The sequence below is a fragment of the Cucumis sativus genome, chromosome 7, assembly GCF_000004075.3.
Source record: "Cucumis sativus cultivar 9930 chromosome 7, Cucumber_9930_V3, whole genome shotgun sequence".
NCBI lineage: Eukaryota > Viridiplantae > Streptophyta > Magnoliopsida > Cucurbitales > Cucurbitaceae > Cucumis > Cucumis sativus.
In genome coordinates, this window is record NC_026661.2 from 8,806,082 (window position 1) to 8,823,378 (window position 17,297).

General features: G+C 33.8%; 1 long non-coding RNA gene across 1 annotated transcript; it reads right to left on the reverse strand.

The window, feature by feature from the left end:
- Nucleotides 1-15,605: 15,605 nt before the first annotated feature.
- LOC116405083 lies at nucleotides 15,606-16,603 on the reverse strand. Its single transcript, XR_004218162.1, has 2 exons — nucleotides 15,929-16,603; nucleotides 15,606-15,818 (listed from the first exon to the last, which is right to left on the reverse strand). It is a non-coding gene; the product is annotated as an uncharacterized LOC116405083 (long non-coding RNA).
- Nucleotides 16,604-17,297: the final 694 nt, after the last annotated feature.

Consider the following 17,297-nt stretch of genomic DNA (forward strand, 5'->3'; position numbering starts at 1 on the left):
ATAGAAAAAGGCTAGAAAATTAACCATACCAAAAGTAGCTTAATGGTAAAAAAATGTTTCTTAGCCCCTTCTAAATTAAGTCTCACTTCTAACATTTTTCTAGATTATTTTTACTATACTATAAAGCTTCCTCCAACAAAATTTCTGAATTCGCCAATGGACAGTGAGAGTGGAAACCTCTCATACAAATGGTTTTCCTCCTTTATTAGTGTATAAGGGTGTCACTTGGTTAGCATTTCTACCATTTATGTTTTAGGGTTAGTTTTTTTTTATGGAAAAAGGGAGGATTCGATGGTAGTTAGGATACATTTTTTTAATCACGATGAGATGGATGGATTTTTATTCAAGATGGTTAACCAAATTTTTAACGGTGACATTTGGTATGTTGAAATCTTTAAGAATTCACAAATTAGAAGGACTTTGACTTTAAATTTATGATAAATGGTTTTGTAGATTTAACATATGTCAAACATCACAAATGATAGCTTAAACATGAAATTAAACATTGAATCACTAATTGGACACAACAATGTGAGGTTGGTCTCAAGAAGGTAAAGACAAAATGGGCATTAATAGAAAAAATACTTTTAATTTTGATTTCGATAAAAGTTTTAATTTCAACAACAACGCTTAAATGGTTAGATTTTATGTTTTAAACATCGTAGATAATAAATATAATCCATTGATCTTATTGATAAAGTGTAATTATTGTAATTTCAATCGTTGATTATTTTATTAGTTTTGTCTTAATAACTTAAATCCAATAAACTAACTTCCTAAGATGCTTTATTAATATTGAATTGTATGTAGAGACATACAAGACGTTGAGATTTATGTCCTAAAACTCATAGATTATAAATATAATCCATTGAGAGTTATTAACAAACCGTTATTTTTATAATTTCAATAAATGTTATTGATTATATTATTAGTTTTGTCTTAATAACCCAAATCCAATAAATTAAATAACCAAAATCCTACAAACCAACATCCTAAATTGTTTGATGAGTCTTGAACAATATATAGAGACATACAAGAATCAATGTTTGAGATCAACTTAAAGGGTCTATAGTATAGGGATAAGGCTTGGATACAACTCACTTTGTATTTAATACAAACACAATGATCCAACATGTTCGTGTAGTTGACATACAAGCAAAGGTATCCTATACAATGAGTTTGCATAAGGTCAAATCATGAAATAGTAACCACTAGATGTAACTCCGTTAACTAGTTAGGTTTTTATTTCATTAGGATGACCTAGGTAACTTAGTCTTAATTCTGAGTGTGTTATGAACTCCTATTCACGATGAATTTTCCATTGATTTTTATGAGTGAGAATGACCAGATTGCCGTCAATAAACTTATCATTTTGGGGAACATAATTACACAAGATGGAATTCACTCATTCCCTACTTTACAGTAAGTAGATGAGTGTTATCTTAAATGGTGTCTCTAGAACTTAAACAAAGGGTCATACCCTCTCTATGGCATAAGAGAGGTTTTTGTTTATTGGTTGGACCATAAACAAGTTCATTAGAGGAGCACTGTATTTAAGGATTAGAGGTAATTCAGGGGTAAAATGGTAATTCAACTCAGCTGGTGTTATGAACACTCGTGAATGACTAATTTACTATTATTGGTCTATATCTATGGACACATAAATATATCTAGAATGAGAAGAATTTAGCTGTGAGTTTTTAGTGGAATATACACACAGTTAACGAATATTGATTAATGTGGTTAATGAGTTTAGCCAATTAATCTCATATCATTGTAACTTCTGATCTATAGGTCCATTAGGTCCCTTCGTAGCTCGTAAAGGGCAATGAAGTTTATTTATATTGGTTGTAACTTGAAATGTTCAAAATTACTTTGAGAATTAGTTTAATTCATAGTGATACATTAATTATAATATAAAGTTTGATAAACTTTATTGTATAAATTTAATTTTGGATATGATTCAAAATTAATTTATGAGAGATAAAATATTTGAATGAGTTCAAGTATTAATTTAATGTGAATTGGATTCATATTAAAATTATTGGGTAGGAGAGAAACTTATATTTGAATATGATTCAAATTTAATTTAAGTTAAATATAAGATATTTAATTTAGCAATTAATTAATTGGAGAATTAATTAATATTTTAGTTTGATTTAAGAGGAATTTTAAAAAATAGCTAAGTTTACAAAATATTTATCACCTATAGCAAATTCTATCACCGATAGTTATTGATATGTTATAGTGATATGATAAAATTCAAAATTTTGCTATAACTTGTAAATATTTTGATTTATTTTGCTATTTTTAAAAATGCCCCTTTATTTAATTTAATTAAAATTTAATTATATTTGATTTAATTAAATCAATATAAAACTATAAAATATTAGAGAGATATTCATTAAATAAGATTTAAATTAAATATTAAATAAATATGATTTAATTAGTTTTTAACTAATTGATTAATGGTTAATTAATTAGTATATTTGAAATTTTTATTAATTTAATATTTTTTAAATTAATAGAATCTCGTGATTCTCTCGTACTCCTACTCCCTTTTTAAGGAAAGAGTGTTATAAATATCTAAAAGAAAATATTTTTCTTTAGCAATTGAAATAAGAAAAAAAACTAATAATTTGTTTTTCTGGAAAAGAGTTTCTCTAAAATATCTAACTTTTTTCCATTTCAATTGATTTCCACAAACCAATCTCATCCCATAGGATAGGTGGTGTCTCAATTTGAAAATTTATTTTCGTAGATTTAGAGACGTCAAACAAGTAAATTTTTTTTCTACACTACAAGAAATCGGGAGTTTTTCGACGCAAGAAAAATCATTGGAAAACATGTCGCCGGTAGAAGTCAATGTTTTCTTAAGCAGCTTGGTCCATGTCAGGGGAAGGCCTTTGCTCCGACGCAGGAACATGAGCGTCAGAAATGGCCGAAATGGTTTAGGGTTCCTCTAACATGGTGCTAGGTACGTCAGACAATGGGCCCCTATTTCCGACATGTGTCGTGTCGCGTCGGAAGATGGTAGACAATTAAATGCACCATTTGGCCTTCCTTTGACGTGGTGAAAGGTGCGTCGGGCAATGAGCCACTATTTCCGACGTCTATAGTGTTGTGTTAGATGAAGGGCAGATCATTAATTGTACGTTACGCCTTTCTCCGACGATGTGTCAGCAACGTCGGGAATAGTTTAGGGATTCTCGACGTGTCACTTACAGCATCGGAAATAGGGTTTAGAGATTTCCAACGTGTCACTCATTGTGTCGGGAATATGGTGCAATACCCAACGTTTTCATTATGCGTCGAGGTCTCCGTCTTTTTTTAACTCCATTCTTTACAGAATGAAAACAGAAAAGAGAAAGAAAACCGAGAGAAGGAGAGGCAAACTGAGAGGGAGATCGTGAAGAAGAGGGCGCTCGTCGTCGTTGTCGTCCCCATTGTCGTTGTCGTCGTCATTGCATATCAGTATACCTTCTTTGACGTGATTTTTGTTTGATTTACCTAAGAAAATAGGATTTTGAATTAGTTTTTATTTTAGGATTTGGATTTTGAATTATGTTTTAGTTCGAAATTTATGAATTGGGTGTTTGATTAAGGAATCAATCTTGCATATTTCTATTTTAGAAATCCAATTGTGTGAATTGGGTGTTTGATTAATGTAAATAAATGTTAATGTAATTGTAAGTTTGTTAATGTATGTATGAATGTATAAATAAAGTATAATAATAGTAATATTATTATTATTAATAATAATTTTAAAAAATTAAATGATATTTCCGATGCAGCACATGCATCGGGATAAAGGACAGTTTCTGATGCATATGCACTGTGTCGGGGGACCATTTACCGACGCACCGTCTTCCATCACAAGGAAAACGTCGGTGGATCCCAAGAGGTAAACCGGCAAAATAAGGGACATCGCTAAAAACTACGTCGGAAGATATGAACTTCCGACGCACGCTTGTGGTGCGTCAGAGATGGATCTCCCGACACAATTGTATGGATATTATAAAATTTTGATAATTAGAAACCGTCGACCTATAGTAAAGAGTTGCATGCAAAAATAGGATCTTATAATTAATTGTTGGATCGGTATGGCAACCCTAGAGGGGGGTGAATAGGGTTTAAATAAACTTTTTTGACAAATAAAAAGTAAAATCAACTAATTAGATACTTTTTAAATTTAAATAAAGAACTTTGTAAACTTTGTTAAATAACAAGATTGATAAAAATATATGAATGGAAGTATGCAATCAAACTCAACCAATAAGAGTATGTAACTAAAATTAAATTAAAAAATAATTAGAAAAGAGTTAGAGAAGAAGACACCGTAATTTTATAGTGGTTCGGTTAAACTCAACCTACATCCACTTTCCCAAGCACCTCTTGGGATTTTGATTGAAAATCTTCTTTGGACTCTTTCCACGGATTTGAGCCGAACCGATTCTTGCTCCTTTTTCGGGTTCAAGAGCAAACCCGATCCTTTCCACGGGTTAGGATCCAACCGTTACAATATGTTGAAGTTTTTAAATCACACAAAAGAAAACTCTCTAAAAGAGTGAGTATACAATTTGAAGCTCACAAATTTAATCCTCACAATACAATAAGAAGCTCTCAAGAATAAGATGAAAAGAATAAAAATTGGAAGCTTTAGAGAGAATAACAATGTTGGCTTTTTGCTTGAGGATTGTAAAGATTTGTGATCTTGTGTAAATGTGAAGTATTTAAAAAGAGAGGAAAGATAAATTCAAAATCATTTGGGTCATTAGATATAAGTAAAAGAAAAATGAATGGTTGAGATTTAAACTTAATTAGCCGTTAGACACAATACAAATAATAATATAATAATATGTCTTTTCAAAATACTTTGTTTAAAAAGAAATCAATAAAGCAACTTCACCATCTTTTAAAAAACTAGCCGTTAGACACAAGAAAAATAATAATATTAAAATCATTTTCTTTTAAATTCATTTTCTTTATAAAAGCCAATAAAACATAACAAAAAGCCACATTTGTTACTCCTTCATTGCTCCAAGTGGCTTTCTCTAATTGGTTCAAATTGAATGCTTGGTCGCCACGTCACCATCTCGGGTATTTTTCGTTAAGCTTCTTTTAGCAATATTTTCTTCATTTGAACTTCGATTTGGGTGATTCAAGAGGCGTTAGAATCATTTTTCCAAGCTCTACGATATGGTCTATTCAAATTAATAAAATTGTCAATAAAAAAATCAGATTTGTTATCATCAAAACATAAATTAATTGAATAATTAAAATAAAAAATTTGAGATTAAGGGCCAAAAAGCCAACAATCTCCCCCTTTTTGATGATGACAAATCATTGAAGAAAAATAACTTGAAACACACATGATCAACAAGTAATTCTATTATCAAGATGTATAACCATAAAGCTCATGTATATATTTCACCACAAAGAACATACTTGAAAACAATTGATAAGAGAACCTTCTTTGTCCTTAATTAATTTTTTTCTCTAAAAAAATATGCATTATTCAATAGAAACAATTATGCAACAAATTGATAAAAACATATTTTTCTTATACTTCTCCCCCTTTGGAATCATCAAAAACAATACCAATGAAGTTAGCTCTCCCAAAAAACATGAACACATACAAAATGTCTAATTCCCCCTATCAATATGCATTACGGTAACAATATCAAGTAAGATATAAAATCAAGATGCATCCAACGAATAATTCCAAGCTCAAGCCTATTTTTACAAAAGCTTTCTTCACTCAAAGGCTTGGTAAATATATCCGCTAATTGATTATTGGACTTACAAACTCAAGAGTAATATGACCATTTTGTACATGCTCTCTAATAAAGTGATGCCTAATATCTATATGCTTAGTTCTAGAATGATGAATAGGATTCTTAGTCAAATTTATGGCACTAGTATTATCACAAAATATAGGCACATTATCAAATTTTAATCCAAAATCACAAAGAGTTTGTTTCATCCAAAGAATTTGTGCACAACAACTAGCAACCGCAATATATTCCGCTTCGGTAGTGGATAAGGCAACCGAATTTTGCTTTTTACTAAACCAAGATACTAAGGAACTACCAAGAAATTGACAAGTCCCACTAGTACTTTTACGGTCAAGTAAACTACCGGCAAAGTCCGCATCGGAATATCCTACCAAATTAAACTCAACATTTCTAGGATACCATAATCCAACATCAATAGTTCCAAGCAAATATTTAAGTATCCTTTTAACGGCATGGAAATGTGATTCTTTAGGACAAGATTGAAATCTAGCACAAAGACATACACTAAACATGATATCGGGTCTACTAGCGGTCAAATAAAGTAAAGATCCGATCATACCTCGATAAGTCTTTATATCCACACACTTACCTTTTTCATCTTTGTCAAGCTTAGTGGTAGTGCTCATAGGAGTTTTTGCAACTTTACCTTCATTTAATTTGAATTTCTTGAGCAAATCCCTTGTGTATTTTTCTTGACTTATGAAGATGCCATCCTTGAGTTGTTTGATTTGAAGACCAAGGAAGAAACTAAGTTCTCCCATCATACTCATCTCAAACTCATTATGCATACACTTGGAAAATTCTTCACACAAAGATGAATTAGTAGAACCAAATATAATATCATCCACATAAATTTGTACTATAAGCATGTCATTATTTTTAACTTTAATAAATAGAGTATTATCAATTTTTCCCATCTTAAAGTCATTCTCAAGTAAAAACTTGCTAAGTCTATCATACCAAGCTCTTGGAGCTTGTTTTAAGCCATAAAGAGCCTTTTTCAATTTATAAACATGATTAGGTAAATCAAAACTTTCAAAGCCCGGAGGTTGTTCTACGTAAACTTCTAGGTTCAATTTGAGACACAAAAGCAAGATTACTAAATAAATTAAGAGAAGAACGAGTTTTGACACCTTGTTCGGGATTGCCAAGAATTAGATCCTTGGGATGGAATAGAGCATATCTCCACTCTTTAGGCAAGGATAAAGAACCCATTTCTTTCTTTTCTATGATGTTCACATCTTGCATACTTGGAACAATTTCTTTGCCTTTGTCATTAACAAGTAAATCTCCAAAATCTTTTTCTAAATCATCACTACAATAGACTCATTAGAAACATTATTCAAGATTCATCAAATATAACATGAATAGATTCCTCAATAACTAAAGTTTTCTTATTGAAAACTCTATAAGCTTTACTAGTAGAGGAATATCCTAAAAAAATACCAACATCCGTCTTAGAATCAAATTTTCCAAGTTTTTCTTTGTTATTCAAAATAAAACATTTACAACCGAAAACTTTGAAATACCCAATATTTGGAATTTTACCATGCCAAGTTCATAAGGAGTTTTATCTAAAGAGGGTCTAACTAAAACTCTATTTGAAACATAGCAAGCTGGTTTAACGGCTTCCGCCCCAAAAATATTTAGGTAAACCATACTCATTCAACATTGATCTAGCAAATTCTTGCCAAAGTACGATTTTCCTTTCAACTACACCATTTTGCTACTTCCTCTGCTCGAAATGCATCTAAAAATTTTTAGGGATGCATATAATCATTGGACAAATGCCAATGACAAGGCCTGTGTGTATCTCTTGTCTAGTATGTCTGACATACTAAGCAAGAAACACAAAAACCATGGTCATTAGACGTCAGATCAAGGATTCGCTTCAAGATATATTTAAGAAGAATTAAAAAGAAAGTAAATATAATTTACTTGCCTTAGAAACATGTTTAGTGGAAAATGACCAAAATGTCTCTAGATACTTGATTTAGAGCCACTAGTCATCTTTGCTCTTCTTTACATAAAACTAGTTCCTTTAAGCAGCTCGAGGAGATGAGATACACTCAAAGTTAAAAACGAGAGATGCCATTTCAGCTCGTGTAATGGGAGATGTTAAATTTTCTTTTAAAATAGATTCTTGTTTCTAAAAAACTTGATATAGTTCCTAAGATTAAAAAGGAATCTTATATTTATTTCTTGTCTTATTGAACAATCATATAATGTAACATTTTCTTTAAATGAAGTGTTCATTTCTAAGAATGGTGTACACATTTGTTCAGCCTAAGCTTGAAGACAACTTTTGTATGTATTAAGACCTAACAAAGCGAAAGCAATTTTAAATCATGAGATGTTTAAAACTGCTAATACTCAAAATAATACCTATCTTTGGCATTCAAGATTAGGTCATATTAATCTCGATAGGATCGGGAGATTGGTAAAGAATGGACTTCTAAATGAGTTAGAAGATGATTCATTGCCTCCATGTGAATCTTGTCTTGAAGAAAAGTTGACTAAAGAGACCTTTTACTAGAAAATGCTATGGAGCCAAAGAGCCCATAGAACTTATACATTCAGACCACTATGGTCCAATGAATGTAAAAGCTAGAGAAGGTTTTGAATACTTCATCTCTTTTATAGATGATTATTCAAGGTATGATTATTTATACTTAATGAAACGTAAGTCTGAAGCTCTTGGAAAGTTCAAGAAGTATAAGGCTGAAGTTAAAAATCTATCAAGTAAAAAAATTAAAATACTTTTATCTGATCGAGGTGGAGAGTATATGGATTTGAGATTCCAGGACTATATGATAGAACATGGAATCCAATTACAACTTTCAGCACCTGGTACACCTCAACAAAATGGTATATTAGAAATGAGAAATAAAACCTTGTTAGACATGGTTCGTTTAATGATGAGTCATGCTCAATTGCCTTGCTCGTTTTGGGGGTATGCAGATTGAACAATGTTCCTCGAAAAGTGTTTCTAAAATACCTTTCTGTAACGATCCAACACTTTATACTAAGGTGAGATCATTACCACTAAAACAAATAAAGACTTTTTATTTAAATCAAAGAAAATACTAAGTTTTAAAAAGAAACACTCATAAAATATAAGTAAAGTATATAATAAAATATTAGTTCGGAACCTATTTAAAATAAAAAAAATATATCTAAAAGTAAACATGGGTTCTGAAATAAATTTAATACTCAAAACATAAATGTGGAAGAAAACATAAGATGTTCCCTATGACGATCCACGGTCACTTCTTGCCATTCGCGAGCTTGCCTTTACCTGCTCCTTTACCTGAAAAATTAAACATAGAAAAGGGTGAGTATAAATTTATACTAAGTAAGAGACCCACTACTACTCCTGCTACGTGTCTGTTAACCTCTCGTTATAGTCCTGTAAGAAAATATCGAATATCTATTGTGCTCCCAAACGTACGCTATCCAGTGATCTTGTAGGAACACATCTAGACTCTTGGTGAACCCGAAGGAGTCACCCTAAAGAAGTGTAAGTGATCCTATTGATTCACATATAAAAGCTAAGCCACACAAACATAAATAGGTGGTGATCCCGAGGGACACCCATATGATACGACTCTAACAGGTAAAGCTAACACAACATCATAGTCTATACATATAACATAACATAAATAACATATCTCAAACATGATGTATCTCAACCATAGTATATCTCATTCATAACATATCGTGGTCATCACATATCTTAGTCATACATAACGATTTTTTATGTAGCTATCATTATCTAACATTCTTCACAGTCACATCACATGCATCATGGCTACGTTAATGCATACTAAGGGAAAACATAATGTAAGGATCTAATAATAAAACTTCTTACCTGGAGATTAATTATCAACTAATTCAGTCATAAACATAAACAAAATTAAAATTATTAATTTTGTCAACCATCACCCAACTATTTAATTAAGCATCCAAACTTCCAACTATTTAATTAAGCATCCAAACTGACCCCCAAGATTAAGGTTGAATCAAACAAAACCTTGAATGGAAAATTTCGGAGTCTCAAATCCTCAAATTAACACTTGAACCTTCAAACAAAAATAATTTAACTCATTCCATTGTAAACTTATTTAAGATCCAAAAAATATTCATTTGGGCATACCAAACCAACACAGCTCAAGAGATACCAAAAAGCAACTTGGCTTAAACTAAGGCAGAAATGGCCCACGCGGCTCTGCAGGAGGAGAATCGACTTGGCAGTCAGCTCGGGTGCACAACTCACAAAAGGAGAAAGAAATCGGCTGTGACAAGCGCGATTTACGAAGGAGTAGATAAGTGGCTCTGTGATGCACAGATCGACTTGCTCAAGCAAGGGTTCGTTTAACGATTGCCGGCAATGAGATCTGGGTGGCACGAGACAGAACTTAACGACGGTAAGGCTTAATGAAAACGTTCAAAAACTAGATGATTGATGAAATGAAAAGAGAGAGATTCCTCGGCTTCACCTACATGCAAACGTAGGAGGTGGGGGGTGCATAGTCGGCTTGTGCGACTTCGTCACTAAGGAACAAAGAGGAATGACGGTGTCAACAAACGACGAGCGGTGATCCTTGCAACGGAGCACGATGGCGGCTGGGGTTTGTGAAGAATTAAGAAGATGATGAATAGTTCCCTTTTTTGCACGTTTCACAAGGGTTAATTATATATAATAATAATAATGATATTTATTATTATTATCATTATTCCTTTTCTTTTGCTAATTAACAAATTAACCAAAATCAAATCATACTTTCTCTCCTCGTTAAATACCCATCAAACCAAACTTTTTACTTTCCCCAAAAATACAATATCTTTCCAAATAATTAGATTTTCCACAATATAATTATTTTCTCTCTAAAAAATATCTTTCCTAAAAAAAATCAATAATATATTATTCTACCCTTCCATAACTTAATTAATTATATACATATATAATTAACCAATAAACTTAAATCTCACCAAAATTTTCAATAGTATAATTAATTAAATAATCTTCCACTGAACATTCAATTAATCACAATTTCCACAATACTAAAAAAATTATAACACCCAATTAAATCCATCATAAATTAAATTAAACTAAGATAATTAAAAAAATAAAATTACCTTAATTTTTGGGTGTTACAGTTTTTGAATTTAAATAATTTTTAGACGTAACCAGCCTTAAGGACAGCATGTTGTACAAGTTATCGACCCTACTGCACCTGTCACTCATGCATACCTTGCTGCCATGGAGCAAATGTACATAGACTTATTGTTCAAAGTATTGGCACAGTGACAACCTACCTAGGATATCCAAACAACTCATGTACGGACACCGGCTGCAAGTGTTTAGATCCCAGTTGCGGGAGTTTAGGCCCCAATTGTAGCATATAACCTACTTGATATGCTTTCAGCAGAAGCCAAACACCTGAGGGATTTCAGGAAGTATAACCCTCGGACTTTCGATGGATCCTTGGCAAACTCCACCAAGGCGCAGATGTGGTTGAGTTCGGTGAAGACTATCTTTCGTTACATGAAGTGCTCCAATGACCAGAAAGTTTAGTGCGTCGTGTTCTTACTGACTGATAGAGACAGAGGCTAGTGGAAGTCCACATAGAGGATGTTGGGTGGAGATATGAGTCAGATCACCTAAAAGTAGTTTAAGGAGAATTTTCATGCCAAATTCTTCTTCGTGTCAAGAGTTCTTAAAGTTGGAGCAAGGCAATATGGCCATAGAGGAGTATGATCAAGAATTCGATGTGTTATCCCGATTTGCACCTGAGTTAGTGAGAACTGAGACTGAGAGAGTTGACAAGTTTGTCAAAGGCATTAAGTAGGAGATCCAGGGTTTCGTTAGAGTCTTTAGACTAGCTACCTAAGATGATGCACTACACATGACAGTGGATTTGAGTTTGCATGAGAGGATAAAGATGGCCAAGGCTGTAGAGAATGGTCCAATTGTAGGGTAGAAAAGGAAGGCTTAGCAGTAGCCTACAGTAGCACCACAAAGGAATTTGAGATTAGGTGGTTTGTTCCAGCAGCTTAGACAGTAGGTTGTTGAGGCAGGCAAAACCTTGAAGGAAGTATACATGTGTTCTAATTGTGAAAGGTCTCATTCAGGTCATTGCCTAATAGGAAGTAGTATATGCTACAAGTGTAGGCAACCTGACATATATATAGCTGATAATTACCCTCAGAAATAGTTTGAACCTATCTCGAACTAGACTTCTACATCTCGATAGGGGTGAGTTTTTGCCACTAATCAACAGGAGGCTGAGAAAGCTTACACAGTGGTGATAGGTACACTCCTAATCTTGGAGCACTTTGCTTTATTATTATTTGACTCGGGGTCCTCTCATTCTTTTATATCGCCAATTTTTGTTCAACATATGAGTTTACAAGTAGAACCCTTGAGTTATATGTTATTTGTCTCTACTCCATCTGGAGAAATTATGTTGTCGAAAGGAAAGATAAAAACATGTTAAATAGAAATAGCATATCATGTTTTAGATGTAACTTTATTAGTATTACACATGCAAGACTTTGATGTAATATCGGGCATGAATTGGCTATCTGCTAACCATGCAAACATAGATTATTCTCGCAAGGAGGTAGTTTTTAACCCTCATGAGGCGACTAGTTTAAAGTATAAGGGGGCGGGGACTGTGGCCTACCCAAAGTTATCTCAACCATGAAGGCCAGTAAGTTGTTCAACCAAGGTACTTAGAGTATCTTGGCTAGTGTTGTAGATACCAGAGAGCCCGATGTATCCTTATCATCTGAATGAATGGTAAGGAAATACCCCGATGTTTTTTTAGAAGAGCTTTCAAGACTTTCTCCTCACAAAGAGGTTGATTTTGCTATTGAACTGAAACCAGGCACTGGTCCCATATCGAGAGCTCCATACAGAATGGCTCCAGCTGAGCTGAAGGAGTTGAAGGTCTAGTTGCAAGAATTATAGGACAAGGGCTTTATTCGATCTAGTATGTCACCTTGGGGAGCACCACATTATTTGTGAAGAAGAAAGATGGGTTGATGTGTCTTTGCATTTACTATAAAAAGCTTAATAAGGTGATAGTCAAGAACAAATATTCATTGCCCAGGATTGATGGCTTGTTTGATCAGTTTTAGGGAGCCACTGTGTTCTCTAAGATCAATTTACGATCAGGATATCACCAGTTGAGGATTAGAGACAGTGATATTCCCAAGACTGCCTTTCCAGATATGGACATTACGAGTTTATTGTGATGTCCTTTGGCTCGACAAATGCTCCTGGTGTATTTATGGATTTGATGAATAAGGTGGTGCTTAAGGATTTCTTAGACACTTCTGTGATATTTTTTATTGATCACATCTTGGTTTACTCCAAGACAGAGGCTGAGCATGAGGAGTATTTGCATAAGGTATTAGAGACTCTTCGAGCCAATAGGCTATATGCCAAGTTTTCCAAGTGTGAGTTTTGACTGAAGCAAGTTTTGTTCCTTGGCCATGTAGTGTCCAGTGAAGGAGTTATTATAGACCCAGCAAAGATTAAAGTTGTTACCATTTGGCCTCGACCTTGTACAGTCAGTGAAGTTTAAAGTTTTTTGGGTTTAATAGGTTATTACAGAAGGTTCGTGGAAGGCTTCTCTCGTATAGCTAGTCCTTTGACCTAGCTAACCAGGAAGGGGAATCCTTTTGTTTGGAGCCCAGCATGTGAGAGCAGTTTCCAGGATCTTAAACAGAAACTTGTTACTACACCAGTCCTTATAGTGCCAGATGGATCTGGGAGTTATGTGATTTACAGCGATGCCTCTTAGAAAGGATTGAGTTGTGTATTGATGCAATAAGGTAAGGTGGTTGTTTATGCCTCTCCTCAGTTGAAGAGCCATGAGCAGAACTACCCTACACATGATTTAGAGTTTGGCAGCAATATTTTTGCACTTAAGATTTGGAGGCATTATTTATATGGTGAGAAGATTCAGATCTTCATTGACCATAAGAGCTTGAATTGGTCAAGGACTTAAATATGAGATAAATATGAGATAGCGCGGATGGCTCGAGTTGGTCAAGGACTACGATCATGAGATCGTGAGTTAGTAGGAAGGTATCATACTCTGTAGCACTCATTACTAGTCAGGTTCCTTTGCACAGAGATCTTGAGAGAGCTAAGATTGCATTTTTAGTAGGAGAAGTCACCTCACAGTTAGCTCCGCTGTCAGTACAACCAACTTTGAGGCAGAGAATTATTATTGCTCAGCTCACTGATCCTTATTTGGTTGATAGTCACTTTTTATGATTATGAAATATGACAAATGGATGTTAATACTGCTTTTCTAAGTGGCAATCTTGAAGAAAGTATCTTTATGTCTCAGCCTGAGGGGTTCATAACCCAAGGTTAGAAACAAAAAGTTTACAAGCTGAATCGATCCATTTATGGGTTGAAATAAACATCTAGTTTGAACATTAGATTTGATATTGCGATCAAATCTTACGGTTTTGACCAAAATGTTGATGAGCCTTGTGTATACAAGAAAATCAACAAAGATAAAGTAGCTTTCTTAGTACTTTATGTGGACGATATTCTTCTCACTGGAAATGATGTAGGATACCTAACTAACGTTATAAACTTGGCTACCAGTCCAATTCTAAATGAAAGGGAGAGGCACAATTTGTTCTTGGGATCCAAATCATAAGGGATCGTAAGAACAAAATGCTAGCACTGTCTCAGGCAACCTAGTAATTAATTAATTGGAAAAGTAATTAATTAAATTAAATCATGAATATACACATAAATGTAGCAAAACCCAAAAATATTTACGTCGCATGTAACAAAAATTAAAGCACATGAAGCACCATTATTTTTTTTTATAAATTTCAGATTTTCCCTTTGTCATTATTTTTGCGCATTGTGAAACCATTCTTCACTTCACTTCTTTTTCTTCTTCTTTGCAATTTATTCTTTTCTTCTTCGTATTATTAATTTCTTCATATTATTACTTCTCTTTCATATTCTCACTTCTTCTTGTCTGTGATTTCTTCATTTCCTTTTTCAAAATTTCTTTCTTCTTCATCTCTCATCTTCTTTTTTTGCTTCTTGGTACAAGATCTAAATGATATTAGTACATGATTTAAATGATAATGTATCAATATCTAAATCATCAGTTGTCTATCCCAGATAAACAGACATAGACCACTGTTACTAATGGATCGTTTAGATTTGGTACAATATTGTTTAGACTAAATAAAAAGATCGTTTATGTTGGGATTTATGTCCTAAAACTCGTAGATTGTAAATATAATCCATTAATCGTTGTTTAATAACATGTTATTATTGTAATAATTATTATTGGTTATAATATTAGTTGTCTTAATAACTCAAATCAAACAAACTAACATCCTAAGTTGTTTAATGAATCTTAAACAGTATGTAGAGACATACAGGGATAAAGGTTCAAGATCAGCTTAAAGGTTCTATAGTACAAGGATAAGGCTGAATACCTAATCCTGGTAACACTATGAATATGGCTCACTTTGTATTTGATACAAACACAATGATTCAACGCGTTTGTGTAGTTGACATACGAGTGACGGTATCTTATGCAATAAGTTTACATAAGATCAGACGGCAAAATAATAACTACTAGATGAAACTCTGTTTACTAGTCAGGTTTTTATTCATTAGGATGACCTAGGTAACTTAGTTTTAATTGTAACGCCCCAACTTTTCTAGAAGGTTGAGGTCATTACTATTTAAGTAAATATATATTTTTTTTAATATACAAGAAAATAAATTAAAATTTGAGGAAAAACTTTAAATAATAAGTAGTTAAAATAACTGATCAAAATACCAGTTTGGGCCCAAAAATAGAAGAAATACTTAAAGTAATTGAACCAGAGTTCTGAAATAAACCTATGAAAATATAACTATTGAAATATAAATGCGGAAGAAAACTGAATTGTTCCCTATGGCGATCTATGATCACTTCTTATCATTCGCTATTATGCCCTTGCCTCTACCCTTACCTGAAATTAAACATTTAAAAGAGTGAGTATAAATTTATACTTAGTAAGAGACCCATAGTGGTCTCACTATGTGTCTGTTAACCTTTCGTTAGAGTCCTGTAACATGGTACCGCATACTATTGCGCTCCCGAACGCATACTATCAAGTGGTTCCGTAGGGACACATCTAGGCTCTCGGTGAACCCGAAGGAATCATCCTATAGGAGAGTCAGACTGTAAGTGATCCCGTCGAATCACATCTCAAACAAGTCACACATGCATACATAGGTGGTGACCCTGATGGACCCCCATACGGTACAACTCTAATAGGCAAAACTAACAGAACACTATAGCCTATACATGTTTATCATAAGATCAACATCTTAGCTCAATTACACATAACTCAAAAGTAACATATTTGATTATAGCATGCCTCAACAAATAATACTATATCTAAATCATAATATGGTTTTCAAAGTAACTATTTATACGACCATCTCAAACAACATAATTCAACTCATTCCAGTGCTAACTCATTTTAGACCCAAAACAATAATTATTTGGGTGTACCAAACCCAACGAGAATTAAGCAAAAACTCACCAAGGGCTTAAATATGTTGCAGACGGCTAAAACTGAAGGTGGCTCGACTAACAACGCTTCAGCTCGAGTCTTGAGACTCACGGCTGGCATACGACTCACACAGGAATGGCTCGGTTGCGCGTGGCTCGCGTATGGCTTACACGAAACGGCTCGGATCCACAGAGATGACTCACGAGGCTCGGTGAAGGAATACGACTCGAACTAACACGACTTGACATGTGGCTCGCAAAAAGAAAACTTTCACAGCTTGCATCCTTCACTGTCAAGCACGATGATGTCCGGCGGTGCTGTGCGAGTGGAGGCAACGACGGGTGATGGTTTCGACGGAAGAGAGGGTTCTGACCGATGATGTGGAGGAGGAACGCACAGAGGAAGACAGGGGTCGTTCGACGGTTCGATGCAACACGCGTCGACACGGCTGGAGAGAAACGAACGGTTGTGCTTCGTGACCGTGACGCTTCGACTATGCGACTGTGACAGGGACTCTCTCACCGGAGTGCTGCATTCGATGATGGCTGGAGGAGCGGGGCGACAGCTACTCTAGGGTTAAATGGTGAAGAAGAAAGAGTGGGGTGGAGAAGATGAGCACGAAATACGAGAGAGACTTATTTAATATATACAATAATAATAAGTATTATTATTATTATTGTCATTATCTTTATTATCATTATTTAATTTCCCCAACGAACTCATTTTTTTCTATTTCAATTAATTTTTCTCTTTCTTCATTACTAACTCAATCCATCATCAATAACTTCTCTCGTTTCCTTAATAATTATATTATCCCATAATATAATTATTCTTATTCGTCTATAACTTTGCTTATACCCATAAACAATAATTACTCATAATACTTTCAACTTTACAAATTTAATTTACCAACCAATCAATCCAAAAATT